Here is a 23,269-nt window from a genome sequence, read left to right on the forward strand (position 1 = left end):
GACTGCTTAGACCCTGAATAATCATTTAGCCAATGTAGCTCATGCCTTAGTTGTACATAAAGGAATTAATGCTCAACTAAAAGGAAGCTTGATGGTGTTCAATCAGAGGATTGACCTCTTGCAGGAGCAAATTGATACCCTATGGCAAATCGCTCAACCTGGCTGTCAATGAAAGTATGCTGGACTTTGTGTCACTAGCATACAACATGAGAATTTTTCCTGTGCTTCAAATCTGTCTAAACAATTGTCGAGCTATATTTTAGGTAATTGGACTGGAGAATTCGATACTACGATGGAGCAGCTGAGAGTGGCCATTGTCACAGTAAATTCTACCGGAGTGGACGCAGGATTAGCCACAGGATTATCAACATGGATTGCTGCAGCCATGAATCATCTGAAGGAATGGGCAGGCATGGGAGTGTTAGCAGGCCTTCTGGTGTTGGTCTCCTTGGTTTGCCTGTGGTATATATGCAAGATTAGTGTCTCACAACAGTGTGACGCAGCCATGATCATTCAGGCCTTTACAGCCATTGAAGCAGGATATTCTCCCCAAGCATGGTTGGATACCATAAAAAGCTAAAATGATACGCTCAGGATGCGAGGCTAAGCACTGCATTCAGGGTCAGCCGCTTTGGACCCAGAGAAGAGCATGTCTGATTGCATGCGGGTTGATGCCCCAGGTCCCGCCTCTGAGAAAAAGGTATCGGACGGGTCTGATGCTCTTTGGGTGGATGACACCTAAATGAACATCTGTACAAAGTCCCAATTTATTTCTAATATCAGAGATCAGACCTCTACTCTTGCCTGATGCGTCTAAAACAAAAAGGGGGAACTGTAGAGAGCTGCGGAATGCGATGCCTTAAAGATGGAGCTGGTTTCCCCCTTCCACCTTCCCGATGGTGAGTGCTCTCTGTCACGAACAACTCCACATTTGGCTAAGGCCGAGGATCTGGCTTGCTTCCATGTATGTGGACCTATCTGCATTGCCCCCGTGGCACGCCTGGGTTGGCTACCCAGAGGCTATTTAAGCTGTGGGCTGGCTTTCCCCGGGGTCTGAGGATTGTTCAATGTTCCTGAATAAACTGCATTGAAAAAAAAAAAATCTAGTGGCGTTTTAACTGCAAGATTTTCAGCACATTGATGATTCTCTTATCAGAACTGATGTGTACCAAAGGAGTAATGGTGGGATAGGCATTCATCACAAATTTCTGAATAGTCAGGATGAAGGGGTCATACATCCACACAAGGATTGAGGTAATTGAGATGACAAAGTCCACCCAGTATAAGATCACAAAGAAAACCACCAGCAGCAAGATGGTCAGGGTGGCCCTTTTCTCAGGGGATGCTCTCTGGTGGCTGATGCTATGAAGATGCTTGCATTGCCTCTGATGTTTCAATAAGATTATCACCATGTATACACTTGTGGTCAACATAACTGCAACAAGAAACACATCTCTGGAGGTTGTCACTGTTAAAAACAATCCCCTGATGATGTAGTAAATTGGGAAGACTACACAGGATTCAGTGACCTTCATCTGGTTGGTCTCACTCACATTGGTAAATCCACCAATATAGAAGATCAGGTAACTATTGAAGGACAAATTGAAAGACCAAATATATAAGAAAGAATAGATCATGTATTTTTTCATCTTACATTTAAAATTTGCCAACAGAGAGCTCCTGGGACTGATAGTGACAGCCTGGAACACACTCAGGAGGCAGGTGATGCAGATAGAGAGGCCTCTCAGCACCCTGTGTATGTAGAAAGTTGTCTTACATTTGATGTAATTCTCAATGTTCAGTGACTCAAATATGTCTGTAAGCCAAATGTCTCCTCCTGTGAGGAGCATCATTATGTGAATGAAGGTTAGTTGACAAGACATCAGGTCCATGGGCTTAGGTCTCTGACCTAGGATTGTGAAAGAATAGGAAAAAAGGAGAAACATATTGGCCAGGACTCCAAGCCCAGCTTGAATATAAAGGACATCCTTTAATGAGGACATAGGTGAGAAGTGTATTCATCCTAAGACCATAGTGGAAACATAGTTTTTATATCTGAAAAAAAAAAAAGATTTCCCATCAAACTTGTAATTATTTGGACAGTATGTCTGTATCATAATTCCATTTTCCTCAATAATTTTTTATTAATCCATATTTTTAACTTTTGAAGGTCCAGACTGTCCACCATAGCCTACATTTGTATATAGCCTCCATGTGTCGCTTGTATATATAGCACATATAGATTAACAAATGCATCCACATTCATATCTATACAGAACACATACTTTGTGTGCCTGTATTGCACCTGCATATCAACTTAGAAAAACAATCCTTTTGATTTAAATTGCCTCATGTTATTGTTGCCACCTAAAATAGTAGTGAGGATCACAAAATATTAATCACATTTGTACAACTGAACAAAATTGTGTCAGTCTGAAGAAAAAAATCACTAAAAGAATCCAAACAATCAGGTGAGTCAGTCTCATGGTCTATGATTTTACTATGTGGTATTTTTAACAATGATTTCATTCAAATTTCTAATTGAATCACAGGAATAATTCATGATAATCTCACTTTGAATCAACAAAAGTTCTATTTCAATTCTCTTTTTGTTTGTTTGCTTATTCTTCCACGAAATCTTACATCCTCAGCATACAAAACTGAAGACATAGATGCCTTTGGAGACATTTTCTGTACTTTCCACACAGTATTAATTGTAGAACCAATATGGTTGTAAGTGGACTTGGATGACTTCCAGTGCAGTTCTTATAACATTTAAACCTTTTGCAAGCTCCAATTTAGGATTAAAGAATTAACTTCGAGCTATTTAGACAAATGATATTGTTCTTTACTTTTTTGGGGGATGAAGGCCGTAAGTAAATATTTTTTTTCTTTTCTTAATTTTATTTTTATTCTCTTTATATCCTGTTATAGTCCCATCTATCCTCCCTTCCCCAGACTCTCTACCTTCCTCTTCTTTCTCCCATTTTCCTCAGAAAAGTGGAGTTTCAGTTCCCATCCAGCCCAGCTCATCAAGTTCCATCAGGACTAAGCATGTTTTCTTCTCCTGTGGCCTGGCAAGGCAGTCCCACAAAAGGAAAGTGATCAAAAATCTGGCCAGTGTGGCTGTGTCTGATGGAGTCCCCACTTCCCTTACTAGAGGACCCCCATGAGATCTAAGATGCCCATCAGCTTAATCTTTGTAGGGCAGGTAGGTCCAGTTCCTGCATGGTCCTTGTTTGATGCCCTGGTTACTTGGCTCTGTTGGTCTTCTTGTGAAGCTCCTGTCACTTCAGACACCTTTCTTTTTTTAAAATTTATTTATTTATTTTTTATTTATTATAATTTACTCATTTTTGTATCTTAGCTGTTGCCCCTCCCTTGTCTTCTCCCAATCCCACCCTTCCTCCCTCTTCTAATCCCATACCCCTTCCCTAGTCCACTGATAGGGGGATAGAGGAGGTGCTTCCACCACTTCCATGTGACCCTAGCCTATCAGCTGTCATCAGGACTGGCTGCATTGTCTTCCTCTGTGGCCTTATAAGGCTGTTCCACCCCACACCCAGCTTGAGGTGATCAGAGAGCCAGCTGTTGAGTTTGTGTCACAGTCTCTGTTTCCCTTCCAGGAACCAATTTAGAGACTGAGCTACCATGGGTTATATCTATGTAGGGGACTAGGTTATCTCCTTGCATAGGCCTTGGTTGAAATATCAGTCTCAGAAAAGAGCCTTGGGTCCAGATTTTTTTCGTTCTGTTGGTCTCCTTGTGGAACACCTGTCCCCTCCAGGTCTTTCTAGCTCCCCATTCTTTCATAAGATTCCTTGCCCAATGTTTGGCTATGAGTCTCAGCCTCTGCTTCGATACCCTGCTGGGTAGAGTCTTTCAGAGGTTCTCTGTAAGAAGAAGAAGTAGGCTTCTGTCCTGTTCCCTGTTTCCTCCCTCTTCCAGTGTCTATGCCTTTTGCCTTTCTGAATGAGGATTGATCATCTTACCAAGGGTCATCCTTCTTACATGTGCAGACTTTAGTATGTTTATCCTATATTATATAGCAAATAAACACTTACAGGTGAGTATATACAATATGTGTCTTTATGCTTCTGGGATTCCTCATTCAGGATGATCTTTTCTAGTTCAATCTGTTTGACTGCAAATTTCATACTTTCCTTGCTTTAACTGCTGAGTACTATTCCATTGTGTAAATGTACCACAATTTCTGTATCCATTCCTCAACTGAGGGACATCTGGGTTGTTTCCAGTTCTGGCTATTAGGAATAAGGGTGCTATGAAAATGGTTGAGCAAATTTCTTTGTTGTATACTTGAACATCTTTTGGATATATGCCTAGGAATGGTATAGCTGGATCTTTGGGAAACGCTATTCCTTATTGTCTGAGAAAGTGCCAGATTGATTTCCATAGTGTTTGTACAAGTTTGCATTCCCTCCAGCAATGGAGGATTGTTCCACTTTCTCCACAAACTCTCCAGCATGTGTTGTCACTTGAGTTTTTGATATCAGCCATTCAGATTGGTATAAGGTGAAATCTCAGGGTTGTTTTGATTTGCATGTCTCTGATGGCTAAGGACGTTGAACATCCCTTTAAGTGTTTATCTGCCCTTCGATATTCCTCTACAGAGAATTCTCTGTTTAGCTCCATACCCCATTTTTTTAATTGGATTGCTTTATTTATTGCTTTTTAGGTTTTGTAATATATGGCTAAAATCCACTTAAAAGGGACTACATACCATGTGTGTCTTTCTGGGTCTGGGTTACCTCACTGAGGATAATCTTTCCTAGTTCCATCCATTTGCCTGAAAATTTCATGATTTCTTTGTTTTAATAAGGTGAATAATATTCCATTGTGTAAATGTGCCATGGTTTCTTTATCCATTCTTCGGTTGAGGGACATCCAGGTTGCTACCAGATTCTGGCTATTCTGAGTAAAGCTGCTAAGAACATAGTTGAGCAAGTGTCTGTATTGTATGTTTGAACATCTTTTGGGTATGTTCCCAGGAGAGGTATAGCTGAGTCTTGAGGAAACAGTATGATTCCTTATGTCTCTTTCAGCAATCCATGTTGTTATTTTACCTAACTACCTCTTTTTGTATATATCTTCCTCGCCCTTACCTAAGAGCCCATCCAGTTTCCCATTTCCCTATCTGATCAATTGTGTTCTTCTACTCACCATTATCTTCCTCAGACCTTCTGTGCTTACCTCACTCCTTCCTGCATAAGGATCCTTGTCACTCCATTTCCCTGAATACTTACTTGTACCCTGCATTTCTGCTCTTTATTGTTCCCACAACAACCCCTATTCTGGCAATGGTCTAATTTTTCTTTTTAGTTTCTGTAGTTACTACAGGCTACATAATCACATCCGAAGATGTGGAACTAGGATCCACCAACTAGAGAACATGTGCTACAGTAAGACAAGTACTATTTTCCACGCATTATAACAAACATTAACTTGCCGAAGAACAATATATATTGATGGTCTTTGGAAATTTCTTTTTAAGAGATTCCTCCCCATGCAGTGGAACACAAGGTCCAAGTGTTATACATCACTAGCACCCAGACATTTTTACAGTTTCACTCAACAGTCTTACCTTTGATGCTTATGTAAGTTATTTGGCCTGGTTACCTATATAAGATTATTATTGAATTAACTTAATTCAGTACTTTAAAATCAGCTTTGTGATAGAGATATAGAAAATGGTTATACTGACTCAGGTTCTTGTGAGCAATTATATTTTCTTTTTTTTATCAGTTACATTTTATTAACTCTGTATCCCAGCCGAGTCCCAATCCCTCATTCCTTCCCAGTCCCTCCCTCCCTCCCTCATCTCCACTGTGTCCCTTTCCAAGTCCACTGATAGGGGGGACCTCCTCCCCATTCATCTGACCCTGTTTTATCAGGTATCTTCAGGACTCGCTGCAAAGCCCTCCTCTGAGGCCTAACAGGACTGCTCCTCCCTTCGGGGGTGGGGAGACCAAAGAGCCAGTCATTGAGTTCCTGTTAGAAATAGTCCTTGTTCCCCTCACTTTGGGAAACCAATTGGTTACTGAGCTACCACAGGGTACATCTGAGTGGAGGTTCTAGGTTATATCCATACATGGTCCTTGGTTGAATGTCAGTCTCAGAAAAGACCCTGTGCCTAGATATATTTGGTCCTTGTGGAGCTCCTATACTTTCCCCATCAGACTAACTCCCCTTCTTTCTTATGATGCCCTGTGCTCTGCCAAAGGTTTGGTCATGAGTCTTTGCTTTGAAAACACTGCTAGTTAGAGTCTTTCAGATGCGTTCAGTAGACTCCTGTCATACGTTCAATGCACATCCCATCTGTCTTTCTAAACAAGGATTGATCATGTCCACTCAATTGATTATCTTTTTTAGGTGTATAGATTTCATTATGTTTGTCATATCTTATAGGTCTATATAAGTGAGTATATCCCATGTTTGTCTTTCTCCTTCTGGGATATTTCACTCAGAATGATCTTTTCTAGATCCCACCATTTGCCTGCAAATTTCATGATTTCCTCCTTTTTGATTGCTGAGTAGTATTCCATTGTATAAAAATACCACAATTTCTGTACCCATTCCACCGTTGATGGACATCTGGGTCATTTAGAGCAACAATCAATAAATGGGACCTCATGAAACTGAAAAGTTTCTGTAAAGCAAAGGATACCGTCATCAAAACAAAACGACTGCCTACAGATTGGGAAAGAATCTTCACTAACCCTTTATCTGACAGAGGACTAATATCCAGTATATACAAAGAACTAAAGAAGCTGAAAAGCAGCAATCCAAGTAATCCAATTAAAAAATGGGGAACAGAGCTAAACAGAGAATTCTCGACAGAGGAATATCGAATGGCAGAAAAACACTTAAAGAACTGCTCATCTTCATTAGCCATCAGGGAAATGCAAATCAAAACGACCCTGAGATATCACCTTACACCCATCAGAATGGCCAAGATGAAAAACTCAAGCGATAACACATGCTGGAGAGGTTGTGGAGAAAGAGGAACCCTCCTCCACTGCTGGTGAGAATGTAAACTGGTACAACCACTCTGGAAAGCTATCTGGCGCTTTCTAAGACAAATAGGAATAGTGCTTCCTCCAGACCCAGCTATACCACTGCTAGGTATATACCCAAAGTTTGTTCAAGTACACAAAAAGGACACTTGCTCAACCATGTTTATAGCAGCTCTATTTGTATATTTTCAAATTCACTTTTATAATTCCCATGTATAGATGTATGCATGCATGCATGTATAGAACTAATGAAGAAGTTAATGGATGAGAACATAGTATAACATTTCCCTGAATACAACACCATTAATCACACATTTTATATTCACAAATTTTTTTGTGTGCCCAAAGAGTTCAGTCTAGTAGAAAAAAGAATTCATTCCATTCGCTAGAGCCAAACATCTGTTTCTCTCACCAACATGCACATAGATAGCCACACAGTGATTGTCTGTTCTTTAAAAATCCAGGAGATGGGCTGGAGAGATGAATCTGTTTCAGTGCAGTTTTAACTCTTGCTGAGGTCCTGGATTAGATTCCCAACACTGATATGGTGCCTCATAACAATCTATAACTCTAGTTCTAGGGGATCCATTGCCCTCTCTGTCATGGCACACTAGTGATACACAGACATACATGCAAGCAAAATATTCATATATGAAAAATATTTAATAAATAAATAAAAGTTCCCTGATAATACCTTATTCAAGTGTTGGTCTCCAAATTAAAAGAGCAACAACCTTATTCCAATTTTAAAATCACAAATGCACAAATCATATATATATATATATAATTTTCATGAACTATATATCTACACTTTATTAATATCGCACATGTAATATGTCATAAAAAGATCATAATGTAAAAAATAGTATTCTAAAAAAATGTTTTTTTTCTTTTTCCAAAGGTATGTTATTCAATCTTTCTACTTCATATCTATTGCTTCCTAAATGTTTGTCTCATCTAGTAGTGACATACCTTCTAAATGATCAAGTGACACCTTTCTCTGAGGTTCACTGAAGCTAAGACTGGATGAGAAAAAAAAGACCATAGCTGCCATGGCTACAGAGTTGTCAACATTGCATTCACTTAGCAAACCCATTTTTTATTTGAAAAAAAAAAAAACCAACAAAAAGAAATTTCAGTGCTTGGGGGCTTTCACCCTAATTTAAAATGTAATTTCAGATGTAAATAATAAAACTCAAAGTGTATCCATACACATTCATCATAGTGGAGAGGCTGTCACTGTTAGATTGACCCAGACCTAAAGAGTGTGCAGGCAGCTGTCTGAAGACTCTGGCAACAAAAGACGAAGAACTGCTTGTGCATAGCTCTAAACTTTTCCAAGAAAAAAACGCTTTACCACTTCATTATCACAGTATTCGATTTTAGAATAGACTTGTCTTATAAACTATGCTGATATTTGCCTTCTGCTTAGTAGAAATTTAGTAATCCAGAAAGCATACAAGTATGCCAGAAGTAAAGTGTCATTTTCATTTTAAGATTTACCATATTTAGTGGGTAATGACCTAAAAGCAGTATGACTGCTCAGAGAGCATAAAGTGAGTGTGGGACTTTCAGGTGACTAGGTGCATGGTGTTACCTGATGAACTGTCCACTGTCAGCAACAAGAATAGATCTTCAGTAATCTCAGGAGAAGAAGACCATAGCCACCCAGGCTACTTCCATGAAACCTTTATAAAATAGTTAAGGACAGCAAAAATAAATGCTGATCACTTACCAATAAGGTATTAATTCATATATATTACATGATACTCTTAAACAATTTAAATGCACGAATTGTTCTTTGGAAATTGAGTTTAGTGCAGATGTGACTGGAAGCACACAGATGCTGACTAGAATATTACAGCCTCACACTTACGATCCAGCTCCCCTGAGATGAAGCAGCAGCAACAGGAGGGTCACTGCAGAGACTGTGGGGAAGCCATCAAGCTCAGAGATTCATCACAAGTTGTATAGTGTAAGTTAGATAATGATATAAAAATGTTCCCTGGAAAAGTGTGTGTGAGAGAGAGAGAGAGAGAGAGAGAGAGAGAGAGATTGATGGAATTCTGAGTCTAAGAATAGAGCTATAGCATATGATGTGTGGGGGCTCCTAACATGAATACCTGCACATCACTTGAGTGAGAACTGAGAATTAGGTAAAATATGTTAGTGAAATAAATGAACTTTAAGGAAAATGGAGAATGTGTCTTCTCTTTTCTGGACGACTTGATTTGACTTCATCAAATCCCTGGTCTTTAATGTTGTACCAGTGCTGATAGTTAGTGTAAGTCACACAAAACCAACTGAAAATTCTGTAATGTTTGAAAGCATAAATTCATACTACAATTTGTTTTTTATGGTATTTATATTCTGTGGCCAGTGACACTAACTCAATGACATTAACTGACATTATTTATTCCCTTTAAAAAAACTATTTCATAATTTTACATTATCTGTTTTTCAGTTTAATTTTGTTACATGTGCATGTTAGAGAAAGAAAGAGAGGGGATTAAGACATAAAGAAATAAGGTCTCAACCTGTAGTTCAGACTGACTTCAACCAAACACATGGTGCTCCTGCCTAAGCATTAAGTGCTGAGATTATAGGCATGTGCCACCACAGCTGCCTTCATTGTCCATTTGGTTCTCTTATCTACATTAGCAAATGATGTTCAAGCAAAATAAAAATGGACCTGTGATATTCATCACCTGTGCATAAATTTACTTGGTATTTCTTTGTGAATGTATGTTTTAATGAAAAATTTTATTTTTAAGTAATGGAGAAAACCTTAGGGATTTTGACTTTAAATAATTTTATACTATTCAAGATTTAAGAACATTTTTCTCACTGGTAATGGAAAGCTTGCTCATATTTTATCAGTAGCAATATTATACATTTCAATTTATAGAGAGGGAAACATTAAAATTGATTGCATTTTAATCAAAACTCTTACAAACCTTCAGAAAATTATCCTGTTTATATTTTTTAAAAAATTCTACTTTTGTTTAATAAATTACTGAATGACTCCAAAAAATAAACTTTATTAGAAATCATTGTAATAGAATAAATAAATCTATCTAATTTTTTAAAAAACTTCTATAGTATCAGCAATATCTGTGTTTTCCTAGGACCTGAGCTGAAACTTTCCTAAGATTCCCCAAGTATATGCAAACTTAGCAGACTAGGTCATTGATGAGAAACATTGAATTAATGATATTAGTTGAATATTTTTAGCTTATGTTTCATGTAATTAAACACATACAGTCATACTTGAGAAAATAAGGAAAAATAAAAAATATAATTTAATGTACCTTAATATAACAAATGTACTCCTGCAAACCAATAAATGTCTGTTCTTTGTTTTCACCTCCTCCTCTAAGTTATTTCAGTGTTTTGTTAAGGATGGAAAACTAAGACAGTTGACAGTACCTAGATGGAATCATATTCTTAGAAATATTATAGTACACACCCAGGAGAATCCTATGTCAGGTATGTTCTTTAAAGTATGCATTTAGAGCTATTTTCATATATATATATAAATGTACATTTATTGTAAAAATGATGGGTTTTATATTTTCATTCCATATATGATAGCCATTGATGACATCCATCCTATTAGCCTTTCCTGTCTCTCTATTCACCCTTCTGCTAGGCCCTGTCTGATGTTCAATAGTGCCCTTCTACTGTCACATATGTTATCACCAGAGACCACAGTAAGTCAAATCTATGTTCTTTTAGTCATCATTACAGTGAAATTTTTATGTCTACCAAAATACATTTTATGCTTATTATACAATAAGGCTTAAAAGTAATACTCTAAATGGAGAATTCTCTAGTCATTTTTTTTACAAATAATCCTGCTTATTTCTACCACCTATATACAGCTCTCACTGTTAATGAAGAGAAATAAACACTCACCGGTCTGGGCCTTTGACAAACATCCATGTAGAACGAGGCCCTAAGAAATAGTTATAAGAAAGATATGTCATCAGCTCATCTCCCACTAGACCCATAATTATCTTGTCATCTGAAGAAGGCAATTTTGTCCTTGAGGTTGTTAGAAAGTGATACTATCAAATGGAAAAGTGAACTTTCCTAACTCCAGCTGAACAGCAGAGTAGGAACACCTGAGCTCTGGGTTTCCTGTGTATGAGCTCTTCTCCCCAGGCCATGCCTGTCTGTGTGGATTAACTGATCCCATCCTTGTGAACAAAACAAAAGTAACAATAAAAATATTCTATTTAAAACAAATAGTAAAACATTCACCGAGGTATCCTTCCTGTTTCCAAAACATCTGTTGTGGCCTCCCTGCTTACTTGACAGTGGCTTCAGGGTCTTACCTGGGTATTAACAGCTCTTTTTATAAAATTAATAAAATTTCACTTCCTCCAAACACTACGGGAAACGAACCTCTCTTACAGAGCACACAGAGTGAGGTAAGGTAACTATATTATCAGTAGAAATTGGGCTTGTGCCTGGGTATTAGCTCAGTTCATAAAGAACATGCCTGGAAAGTATTGTTGATGTGGAACACATAAAAAAAATCAAACCTTGAAATTACAGGCACAGATGGGGAAAAGTAATCCCAAATTAATGGCAAACACAAGGAGAAAAGTGCATAAATATACACACACATAGAAATACAAATGCACAAAGGATACATGGCAGAAACAAAAATTCCCATCATTATGTAGTTAAAAACTAACTATACAAAAGAACAAATACAAAGTGGACTGAAAGCATTACGGGAAAAAGGACAAGTCACAAATAAAGAAAACCTATCCAATGGAAAAGTGAACTTGCCTAATTCCAGGAAAAGAGTGGACAGGAATAGTTGATTCCTCAAGGAAAACTTTCATAGCCAGAAGAGCCTGCAATAAGACAGCCCAGGTCCTAAATGATATCCAAACTAAAATAATATATACAGAGATATACTGCTATGACTGAAAAAAGAGGAACAATTTTCCAAAAAGTATACAGCCAAAAAAGCATTTATATTAAAAAAAAATAAACCTAAGACAACACAGGAAGCATTTCATTAGGCTGAAGAGAGGAATGAGCATAGCAGAGACACTGTGGAAAAAAAATGTAAAGCCACAATTATCAAAACAGAGAGTGCCAATGAGAACAACTCCAAAATTAACAATTTGATGGGCAGAACTAACACACACATTTCAACAATAATTTACACATGAATGTCCTCAATTCTGCACTCAACAGAGAGTTAATGAATGGAGCAAGAAACAAAACTCATCTGTCTGTTGCTTACAAGAAACATTATTTTAAAGATGGGTACCACCTTAGAGTAAAAGGATGGACAAAAGTAACCCCATCAAATGGAACCAGGAAGAAAGCAGGAGTCACTATCCAAACATCTGATACAATAGACTTTGAACCGAAACTGATTAGGTGAAATAAAAGGACACTACATTCTAATAGAGGAAACAGTTAATAGAAAACATCACTACCCTAAATATATATTCATAAATTTCTGGGACACCCAATTACATTAAAAAGATCTACTCCTGGAATAAAATTCACAGATTAACACCAGTCCATAATTACTAACTGAATTCAATACCAAACATTCTCCAAAAAACAGGTCTTCCAGAACAAAATAAACAAAAACCTCAGATAAATATATAACATTACATCAACTAGACTTAACAGATACCTAGAGAATATTCTAACCAAGCAACAAAGAAGACATGTATTACTCTGGATCCTGAAATGAAAAAGAAATCATTAGAAGTCATTAGAAATGAAAAAAAAAAACCTTTGACATTACTCCCTGTATGCAATTTGACCACACTGCAATAAAAGCTAAATTGATAAGAAGAAAATGTCTAGTAAATACAAAACTTCATGGAGATTAAAGAGTTCATTACAGAATGATGAAGGGGTCAAAGAATATATCAATGGAGAAATAATAATTTCCTGAAATTATTTGATGATGAAAACAATAAAAAATCTTCTGGGATACATCTATAGTAATCATATGAGGAAAATTTATAGCTCTAAGTGCCTACATTAAAAAAATCAGAAACAAACAGCAGAAATAAATGTCATAATTATACATCACAAAAAGCTGAAAAAAGTAAAATACAACACAGTTGATAAGAAATAAATAATATTAAAAGCAGAAATGAACAGAACAGAAACAAAGAAAACAATAAAAAGAAACAATAAATGTAATCGGCAAGCATTTGGCCCAACAAACCAACAGAAACAAAGGGAGGATCCAAATTAACAAAATCAGAAATGAACAGGGAAACATTATAAGAGATATCAAGTGAATTTAGAGTATTGTAAGAGGATATTTTTAAAATGAGTACTCCATTAAGTAGGAAAATCAAAAAGACCTGTAGTATTTTCAAGGTTATACCAAATTGCAAAATTAAACCAAGAAGTCAACAAGATAAATAGACCAATAACAAATGAAGACACTTAAATAATAATAAAAAGCCTTTCAGCCAAGAAATGTCTATGACTTAATGGATTCACAGACTTTTACCAGATATCCGAAGAAAATCTAGAGCCAGTCTTTCCAACAATGTTTCAAAAGAAAAAAAATAATAATTCTACAAAGCAAGTGTGACTGTTTCGCCAAAACAAGTGTTGACTCAACAAAAACTGAAATAAGAAAAGACAAGACAAAAGAAGAAAAAAAGAAAAAGAAAAACTACAGGCCAATATTCCTGATGAGAATAGACTCAAAAATGATAAAATATTTGCAAACAGAATACAGGCATACATCAAGAAAAAAAGTCTACCCCCAATTACTTGGCTTTATCTCTGAAAAGTCAGGATGGTTCAGCAAACACAAGTCAATAAATATAAGAAACCACATAAATGACAAAACCCACACACCCATCTCAGTAAATGCAGAAAAAAAAGGATCTGAAAAAATAAAATGCATTTATGATAACAGGAAAACACAGGACTAGAGTGAGCATTCCTAACATAATACAGGTTAGAAACTCACAGCAAACAATATCTTAAATGAAGTTCTCCTGAAGCCAAGAATGAGACAAAGATGCCCACTATCCACACTCCTTTGCAATATGGTATCCAAAGGATTCGCTGGAACAACAGAAGAGAAGAGAAGGAAATTGCCTGGATCCACATAAGGAGAGAAGTCAAAATATCCATTCTGTAGATCACATGAAGTATACATTAAAGATCCCAGAATTCTCAGAACATTTCTAGAAACAAAAAGCAAATGCAGCAGTATGGCAGCAGAATCAACTGGCACAAATCTATGATTATTTTTCTGAAAAGCAAAATTAAAATATATAGACACACTCCCATTCACAATAGCATCATAGAAATGGTCAGTTTCAAGAGGTTCCATTTATTAATTGTTGATGTTAGAACCTGATCTGTTGGTCTTCTGTTCAGGAAGTTGCCTCCTTCGCCAGTGAGTTCCAGGCTCTTCCCCATTTTATCCTCCTGCATATTTGGTGTATCTAGTTTTATGCTGAGGTCTTTGATACACTTGAACTTGAGTTTTGTGCAGGATGACAAATATGGATCTATTTGCATTTTCTACATGTAAACATCCAGTTAGACCAGCACCATTTATTGAAGATGGTGTTGTTTTTCCATTGCATGGTTTTTGCTTCTTTGTCAAAAATGAGGTGTGCGTGGGTGTGTGGGTTTACTTCTGGGTCTTTGATTCAGTTCCATTGATCAACCACTCTATTTCCATGCCAATAACATGAACTTTTTTGTTACTATCACTCTCTAATACAGCTTGAGGTCAAGCATGCCTCCAGAAGTTCTACTATTGTATAGGATTGTTTTCAGTATTCTGGGTTTTTGTTTCTCCATATGAAGTTTAGAATTGTTCTATAAAGTCCTGCGGAAAATTGTGTTGCTATTTTTATGAGGACTGCATTGAATCTGTAGATTGCCTTTGGTAAGATAGCCATTTTACTATGTTACTCCTACAGATCCATGAGCATGGGAGATCTTTCCATCTTCTGCTATCTTCTTCAATTTCCTCAGAGACTTAAAGCTCTTGTCATGCAAGTCTTTGACTTCCTTGGTTAGAGTTATCCCTAGAGCCTTTATATTATTTGTGGGTATTTCCAAGGGTGTTGTATCACTAAAGTCTTTCTCAGACTTTTTGTCATTTGTATACTTGCGGGCTACCGACTTTTTAAATTAGTCTTGTGTCCAGCCAATTTGCTGAATGAGTTTATTAGCTGCAGCGTTCTCTGGTGGAATTTTTGGGGTTGCTTATGAATAATTTCATATCATCTGTGAATAGCAATACTGTACCTTCTCTTTTCCAATTGGTATCACTTTGATCTCCTTTAGTTGTCTTCTTTCTCTAGGTAGAACTTCTAGAACTATATTGAAGAGACATGTACGGAATGAGCAAGGTTGTCTTGTCCCTGATTTTAGTGGGATTGCTTTGAGTTTTTCTGCATTAATGTTGATTATCCGTTTGCTGTATGTAGGCTTTATTATGTTTAGGTTTGGGCCAGCTTCTATAAAGCAAAGGACACTATCAAAAGAACAAAGAGCAGTCTATGAATTGGGAAAAGATCTTTACCAATCCTGCATAGAACAAAGGGCTAATATCCAGAATATACAAAGAACTCAAGAAATTAAATACCAATGAACTAAATAATCCAATTGAAAATGGGATATAGAGCCAAACAAAGATTTCTCAACAAAGGAATCTCAAATGGTGGAGAAGCAGTTAAAGAAATGCTCAGTGGTCTCACTCATTAGGAAAATGCAAATCAAAATGACTCTGATATTCCATCTTACACCTGTCAGAATGACTAAGATCAAAAACTCAAGTGACCACACATGATGGTGAGAATGTGGAAATATTAGAAAAACATTTTGGATTCCCTAAGGTATCTTTCTTAACTCCAGAATATTTGGGATGGCCTCCAAAGTGGGTTCAGGGTCTAATTTAGCAAATAACAAGTTAGGGGCACCGTGTTCCTTTGGGCAAGTTTGATGTTCATGGTCAGAACATATAAATTCGTCTTCTCATATCGCTGCACAGAACTACTTCACAAACAAAAATCTACAGCAAGCAACAGCATATAATCACCAACAGGCCAAACAGCCGCCCTGCTATGAAAGTTTGAGTTTATGATAAGCAAACATATTTTTGTTTTAATTGCAACTGTGTGATATGGGGCTGATTCAGATTATTAACAGCTGCAAACTATTTGCTTCATGCGGGCTCTGAGAGTGATTCTTTGCCAGCTACAAATAGTTTAATTCTGAGGATGCTGACAGAGAATAAATGTCAGAACCCAAAGAGTGTTGAGGGGGCTCTGAGAAAGAAGATGCTGGTGGTGCTTTCCACCTGCTGCTCCTAGTTGGTGTTGATGCAGTGTGACAAGAAGTTGGAAATAATTCTGAAATGATGATTGGACTTGCTCCAAGGCACCTGACTACCCTGACCAGCCTGGAAGTAGCTAAGGAAAACTAAGCCCTTCTTTCCTCTAACCTTTCTCTTCTACCTGGTGTTGGGGTGTTTGTGGTGGAGAAGGAAGGAAGAGGCATAAGAAACGTAAATTAAATAGTTTTTAAAACTATCCCAATACACTCCTAGTGGTGCCCTAGCATTTTTATATCCTCTGAACAGTTCTCCAAATTCCAAAGTCCCACAACAACAACTACAAAACCTATCTGCATTCCAGGAGCCCATCCTGTCATAGGCCTCCAGCTTGAAAAAGCAACGTGCTCCCTCAGTTTTTCTTTTTGTTCCCAGCACTCTTAACTTCCTGCCCTGCTCTCCCCACATTTGATCCCAACCCTAGTTTCCCTACAAATTCTATCTCCTTCCCAGTTCAATTTTCTTCATAACTATTGTTGTCTATTCTATTTCCCCTTCTGAGTGACATTCTTGGAGCCTCTTTTAGACCCTCTTTGTTTCTTAGCTTCTTTGGGTCTGTGGATTATAGTAGGGATATCCTTAGGATGATCTTTTCTAGTTGTTTCCATTTGCCTGCAAGTTTCATGATTTCTCTGTTTTTAATAGTTGAGTAGTATTCCGTTGTGTAAATGTATGACAATTTCTATATCCATTGCTTGGGTTAGGAACATCTCAGTTGTTTCCAGTTTCTGGCTATTATGAATAATGACATTATGAACATAGTTGAGCACATGTCTTTTTGTATGGTGGAGCATCTTTTGGCTATATGCCCAGGAGTAGTATAGCTGAATCTTGAGGAAGTACTGCTCCTAATTGTCTGAGAAAGTGCCAGATTGATTTCCAAAATGGTTGTAAAGTTTACATCCCCACCAGCAATGGAGGAGTGTTCACTTTCTTTACATCCCCCCCTGCATGTGTTGTCACTTGAGTTTTTGAACTTAAACATTCTGCTTGGTGTAAAATGGAATCTTTGAGTCATTTTGATTTGCATCTCCCTGATGACTAAGCACACTGAACACTTTTTAGTCTTTCTCAGCCATTAGAGATTCCTCTATTGTGAATTATCGGTATAGCTCTGTACCCCATTTTTATATTTATTTTTTATATTAATTATAGATTATTCATTTTGTATTCTAGCTGTAGCCCCTGATTCATCCCCTCCCAATCCCATCCTCCTTTCTTCACATCCTCCTATACCCCTCTCCAAGTCCACAGATAGCGGTAATCCTCCTACCCTTCCATCTGACTCTGCCCTATTAGGTCTCATCAGAACTGGCTGCATTTCCTCCTCTGTGGCCTGGCAAGGTTGCCCCCCACCCAAGAAGAGGATGCAGCCAAAGAGCCAGCCACTGAGTTCATATCAGAGAGAGTCCCAGTTCCTACTTGGGAACCTACTTGGATACTGAGCTGCCATGGGTTACATCTGAGCAGGGGTTCTAGGTTATCTCCATGCATGATCCTTTGTTAGAGTATCAGTCTCAGAAAAGACTCCTGTGCCCAGATATTTTTGTTCTGTTGTTCTCCTTTGGAACTCCTGTCCTCTTTGGTTCTTACTATCACCAGCTTCTTTCCTAAGTTTCCCTGGACTCTGCCCAGGGAAAGTTTGTTTATGAGTCTCAGTATCTGCTTTGATACACTGCTGGTAAAGTCTTTCAGAGGCCCTCTGTGGTAGGCTCCTGTCCTGTTTCCTGTTTTCTCCTTCTTCCAATGACCTTCCTGTTTTCCTTTCAGAGTGAGGATTGATCATCTTACCCAGGGTCCTCTGTCTATCTCAGCTTCTTTAGGTGTACAGATTTTAATAGGTTTATCCTATATTATATGTCCATTATCCACTTATAAGTTAGTATACTATGTATGACTTTCTGGTTCTGGAATACCTCACTCAGAATGATCTTTTCTAGTTCCCACCATGTACCTGCAGTTTTCATGATTTCCTTGTTTTTAATTGCTGAATACTATTCCATTATGTAAATGTACCACAATTTCTGTATCTATTCTTCAGTTGAGAGACATCTAGGTTGCTTCCAGGTTCTAGCTATTATGAATAAAGCTGCTATAAACATGGTTGAGCAATCCTTTCCAGGTTCCACCATTTATCTGCAAATTTCATGTTTTACTTATTTTTCATTGCTGAATAATATTCCATTATGTAAATGTACCACAATTTCTGCATCCATTCTTCAGTTGAGGGGCATCTGGGCTCTTTCCAGCTTCTTTCTATTACAAATAAAGCTTCTACAAACATGGTTGAGCAAATGTTCTTATTGTGTACTTGAGCCTCTTTTGGATATATGCCTAGGAGTGGTATGGCTGGATCTTGAGGAAGCGCTATTCCTAGTTGTCTGAGAAAGTGCCAGATTGTAAGAAGTAGGAAATAGTAAGATCTGGAGAGGACAAGAACTCCACAAGGAGAGCAATAGAACTAGAAATTTGAACACAGGGGTCTTCCCAGAGACTCATACTCCAAGCAAGTACCATGCATGGAGATAACCTAAAACCCCTGCACAGATATAGCACATGGAAGTTTAGTGTCCAAGTGGGTTACATAGAAATGGGAATAGGGGCTGCCTATGACATAATCTGATTGGCTTGCTCTTGAACACCTTCCCCTAAGGGAGGAGCAGCCTTATCAGGCCACAGAAGATGACAATGCAGCCACACCTGATGAGATCTGATAGACTCATTAGAAGGAAGGATTAGATTAGAAGGAAGGAGAGGTGGACCTCCCTTTTCAGTGGACTTGGGGAGGGGCATGAGTGAAGAAGGGGGTGGAGGATGGTATCGGGAGGGGAGAAGGGAGGAGCTTATGGGGGGATACAAAGTGAATAAAGTGCAATTAATAAAAAATTAAATAAAAACATGGTTGAGCAAATGTCCTTGTTGTGTACTTGAACAACTTTTTGGATTTATGACTAGGAATGGTATAGCTGGATCTTAAGAAAGCATCATTACTAAGTGTCTGAGAAATTGCGAGATTGATTTCCAAAGTTGTTGTAAATTTTACATTCCCACCGGTAATGGAGGAGGGTTTCCCTTTCTCCACATCCTCTCCAGCATGTATTGTCACTTGAATTCTTGATATTAATCATTCTGATGGGTGTAAGGTGAAATCTCAGGGTCATTTTGGTTTGCATCTCCCTGATGACTAAGGACATTAAGCATTTTTTAAGTGTTTCTCTGCCATTCTACATTCCTCTACTGAGAATTCTCTGTTTAGCTCTGTACCCCATTTTTAACTTGGATTATCTGTTTTGTTGCTTTTTAAATCCTTTAATCCTTTATATGTTCTAGATAATAGACCACTGTCAGATATAGGGTTGGTGAAGATCCTTTTCCAGTCTGTAGGCTGTCATTTTGTTCTGATGACAATGTCCTTTGCTTTATAGAAGCTTTCCAGTTTCATGAGGTTCAGGAGGTTGTCTCCTGTGCCAATGAGTTCTAGGCTCTTCCCCACTTTTTCTTTTAACTGATTTAGTGAGTCTGGTTTTATGTTGTCATCTTTGAACAGAACTTCTTAATCAAATGGACCTAATAGATGTCTAGAGAACTTTTCACCCAAACTCAAAAGAGTATACATTCTTTTCAGCACCTCACAGAACATTCTACAAAATAGACCATATACTTGATCATAAAGCAGGCCGCTGCAGACACAAGATTAAAATAATCCCTTGTATTCTATCTGACCACCATGTACTAAAGCTGGACCTCAACAACAACAGAAATAGTAAAAAGCCTACACACACATGAAACTGAACAACTCAATGACAGATGGATTAGGGAAGAAATAAAGAGAGAAATTAAAGACTTCTTAGAATTCAATGAAAATGAAGACACAACATACTCAAACTTATGGGACAAAATGAAAGCAGTGCTAAGAGGAAAATTCATAGCACTAGACACCTTCAGGAAGAAAGATAAACATCTCATACAAGCAACTTAATGGCTTACCTGAAAGCGCTACAAAGAAGAAGAAGAAGAAGAAGAAGAAGAAGAAGAAGAAGAAGAAGAAGAAGAAGAAGAAGAGGAAGAAAAAGACACGCCTAAGAGGAGTAGATGACTGGAAATAATCAAACTCAGGGCTGAAATCAATAAATTAGGATCAAATAAAACTATTCAAAGAATCAATGAAACCAAGGGCTGGTTCCTTGAGAAAATCAACAATATAGACAAAACCTTAGCCAAGCTAACTAAAAGGCAGAAAGAAACAAGCCAAATCAGCAAAATCAGAAATGTAAAGGGGGACATAACAACAGACACTGAGGAAATCCAAACAATCATTAGGTATTACTACAAAAGCCTATATGCCACAAAATTTGAAAATCTAAAGGAAATGGACAATTTTCTTGACAGATTCCATCTACCAAAATTAAATCAAGATCAGGCTGAAAGATTGAAGAGTTCTATATGCCCCAAGAAAATAGAAGCAGTCATCAAAAGTCTCCCTTCCAAAAAAACATCCAGGGCCAGATGGTTGCAGTGCAGAATTCTACCAGACCTTCAAAAAGTGCTAACTCCAATTCTCTTCAAACTATTCCACAAAATAGAAACAGAAGGAACTTTACCAAACTCATTCTAAGAAACCACAGTCACCTTGATACCTAAACTACACAAAGACCAAACTTTGTTTTCTAATTGGTTTAGAGTCTCTGGTTTTATATCAAGGTCCTTGGAATTAAGTTCTGTGAAGCATGATAAATACTGGTCTATATGCATTTTTCTACATGAAGAAATTCAGTTAGAACAGCACCATTTTTGTTAAAGGAGCTTTCTGATCTACATTGTATGGCCATTTTTACTATGTTAATTCTACCCAGTCACAAGAATGGGACATCATTGCATCATCTAAAATATTCAATTTCTTTCTTCAAAGACTTGCAGTTCTTGTCATGCAGGTCTTTCACTTGCTTGGATAGAGTTACACCAAGATACTTCATAGCATTTGTTGCTATTATGAAGGGTGTTGTTCCCCTAATTTTTTTCTCAGCCCTATTGTCACTTGTATAAAGGAGGGATACTGACTTTTTCAGTTAATTTTGTTTCCAGACATTTTGCTGAAGGTGTTTATCAGTTGTAAGGGTCCTCTGTTAGAAATTTTGAGGTCACATACTTATACTATCATATTATCTGCAAATAGTGATATTTTTCTTCCAATTTCTATCCCCTTGATCTCTTTACTTGTCTTATTGCTCTAGCTAGTACTTCAAGTACTGAATTGAAGAGATATGGTGAAAGTGGGCAGCCTTGCTTTGTCTCTGATTTTAATGAGAATGCTTTACATTTCTCTCCATTTAACTTGATGTTGGCTATTGGCTTGAGAGAGAGACTCATGAATGAAGCCAAGTCTGCTTGATCAAGGCCTTGTTTATTAGAAATTTTTACCCAACTTATATAGGGAGAAGGCAGGAAAGGGGGAGGGTTAATTACTGCTGCAGGATATAGGAAGAGTGCTTTCATGGGTTAAATATTGTACCTGCAAGATACCATAAGGATGTTTTCTTAACATATCTTGCAGATGCTCTAACAAATGATGTCCTCACAATCTATCACCCATGATTTAGGGTCTTAGATAACTCTTTCACTAAATAGCTTTAGGTCTCCACTAAATGACCATTGCTCTCTAATTGGCTTTGTCTTCAGTAACTACCTTTGCTTGTGTCCACTAGATAGCTTTGGCTCACCAATTGACTTTGGCTTCAGCAGATACCTTTGTCTCCACTAGATAGCTTTGACTTTGGCTTCCATAGAAAGCTTTGGCTCCCTGCACCCACTTCAAAAGTTGGGTACAGACCTAAACAGAGAATTCTCAAAAGAGGAAAATTCAAATGGGTGAGAAGTATTTACAGAACTGGTCAAAATCCCTAGTCTATACTGTAATGCAAATAAAAGCTACTTTGAGATTTCAATGTACACCACACAGAATGGCCAACATGAATAATACATATGACCCTCCATGCTGGCAAGGATGTGAAGTAAGAAGAACACTCATGCATTTCTGTTGGCAACACAAACTTGTACATCCACTATGGAAATCAGTGTGGTAGTTTCTCAGGAAGTTTGGAATAAATCTTCTTCAAGATACAGCCACAACACTATTGGACAGATAAGCAGAGGACACTTCTCCCTACTATGAAGACACTGTTTGTCCAGATATTGGGAAAAAAAAACCAAGATATTCACCAACGAATGAGTAAAGAAAATGTATTATATTTACAAAACAAAACATTACTCAGCTATAGAAAACAATAAAATGTATAGATAAAAGTGGAAAACTAGAAAAAGTCATTCTGAGTGGAGCAACACAAACCCCGAAAGGCATACATGGTATATGATTGCTTAGACATGGATTTTAATGTTAAGTCATTGATAAGCAAATTATAATTCATACAACCAGAGGTTAGGTGTAGAGAAAGCAAAGGAGGAGAAAGCTTGCTATCCCTAGAAAAGGAAAGTAGAAAAGATAGTTATGAATACATGAAGAGAGCTGAACTGGGAGTATCAAATGGGGTGGGGTCAGATGTTCAGGACAGTGAATTTGGGGAGAGACCAAGGAGAAAACCAAATACTAGTGCTCTGCTAAAAGAATGTAGAAATAAAATGACTCCAAGTGACATTCTGTATTCATAGATAGAAGTATTGCTCAACCATCATCATAGATCTTTCTTCCAGCAGATGGGAACAGATAGAGAGACCTGCAGCTAGAAAATATGCAGAGTGAGAGACCTTGAAATACTCAGCCACATATGGGATGTCTCAGTTAAAATGTCCCCTCAGGGCCCAGGAAACTCTGTGGAAAAGTTGATGGAAAAGACTAGAAGAGCCAGAA

At 37.6% G+C, this 23,269-nt stretch overlaps 1 pseudogene; it reads right to left on the reverse strand.

Annotated features, from left to right (window-relative positions):
- Positions 1 to 1,103: 1,103 nt before the first annotated feature.
- On the reverse strand, positions 1,104 to 2,033 carry LOC110543064 (vomeronasal type-1 receptor 90-like; annotated as a pseudogene).
- Positions 2,034 to 23,269: the final 21,236 nt, after the last annotated feature.

This window comes from Meriones unguiculatus, chromosome 3, assembly GCF_030254825.1.
Source record: "Meriones unguiculatus strain TT.TT164.6M chromosome 3, Bangor_MerUng_6.1, whole genome shotgun sequence".
Lineage (NCBI taxonomy): Eukaryota > Metazoa > Chordata > Mammalia > Rodentia > Muridae > Meriones > Meriones unguiculatus.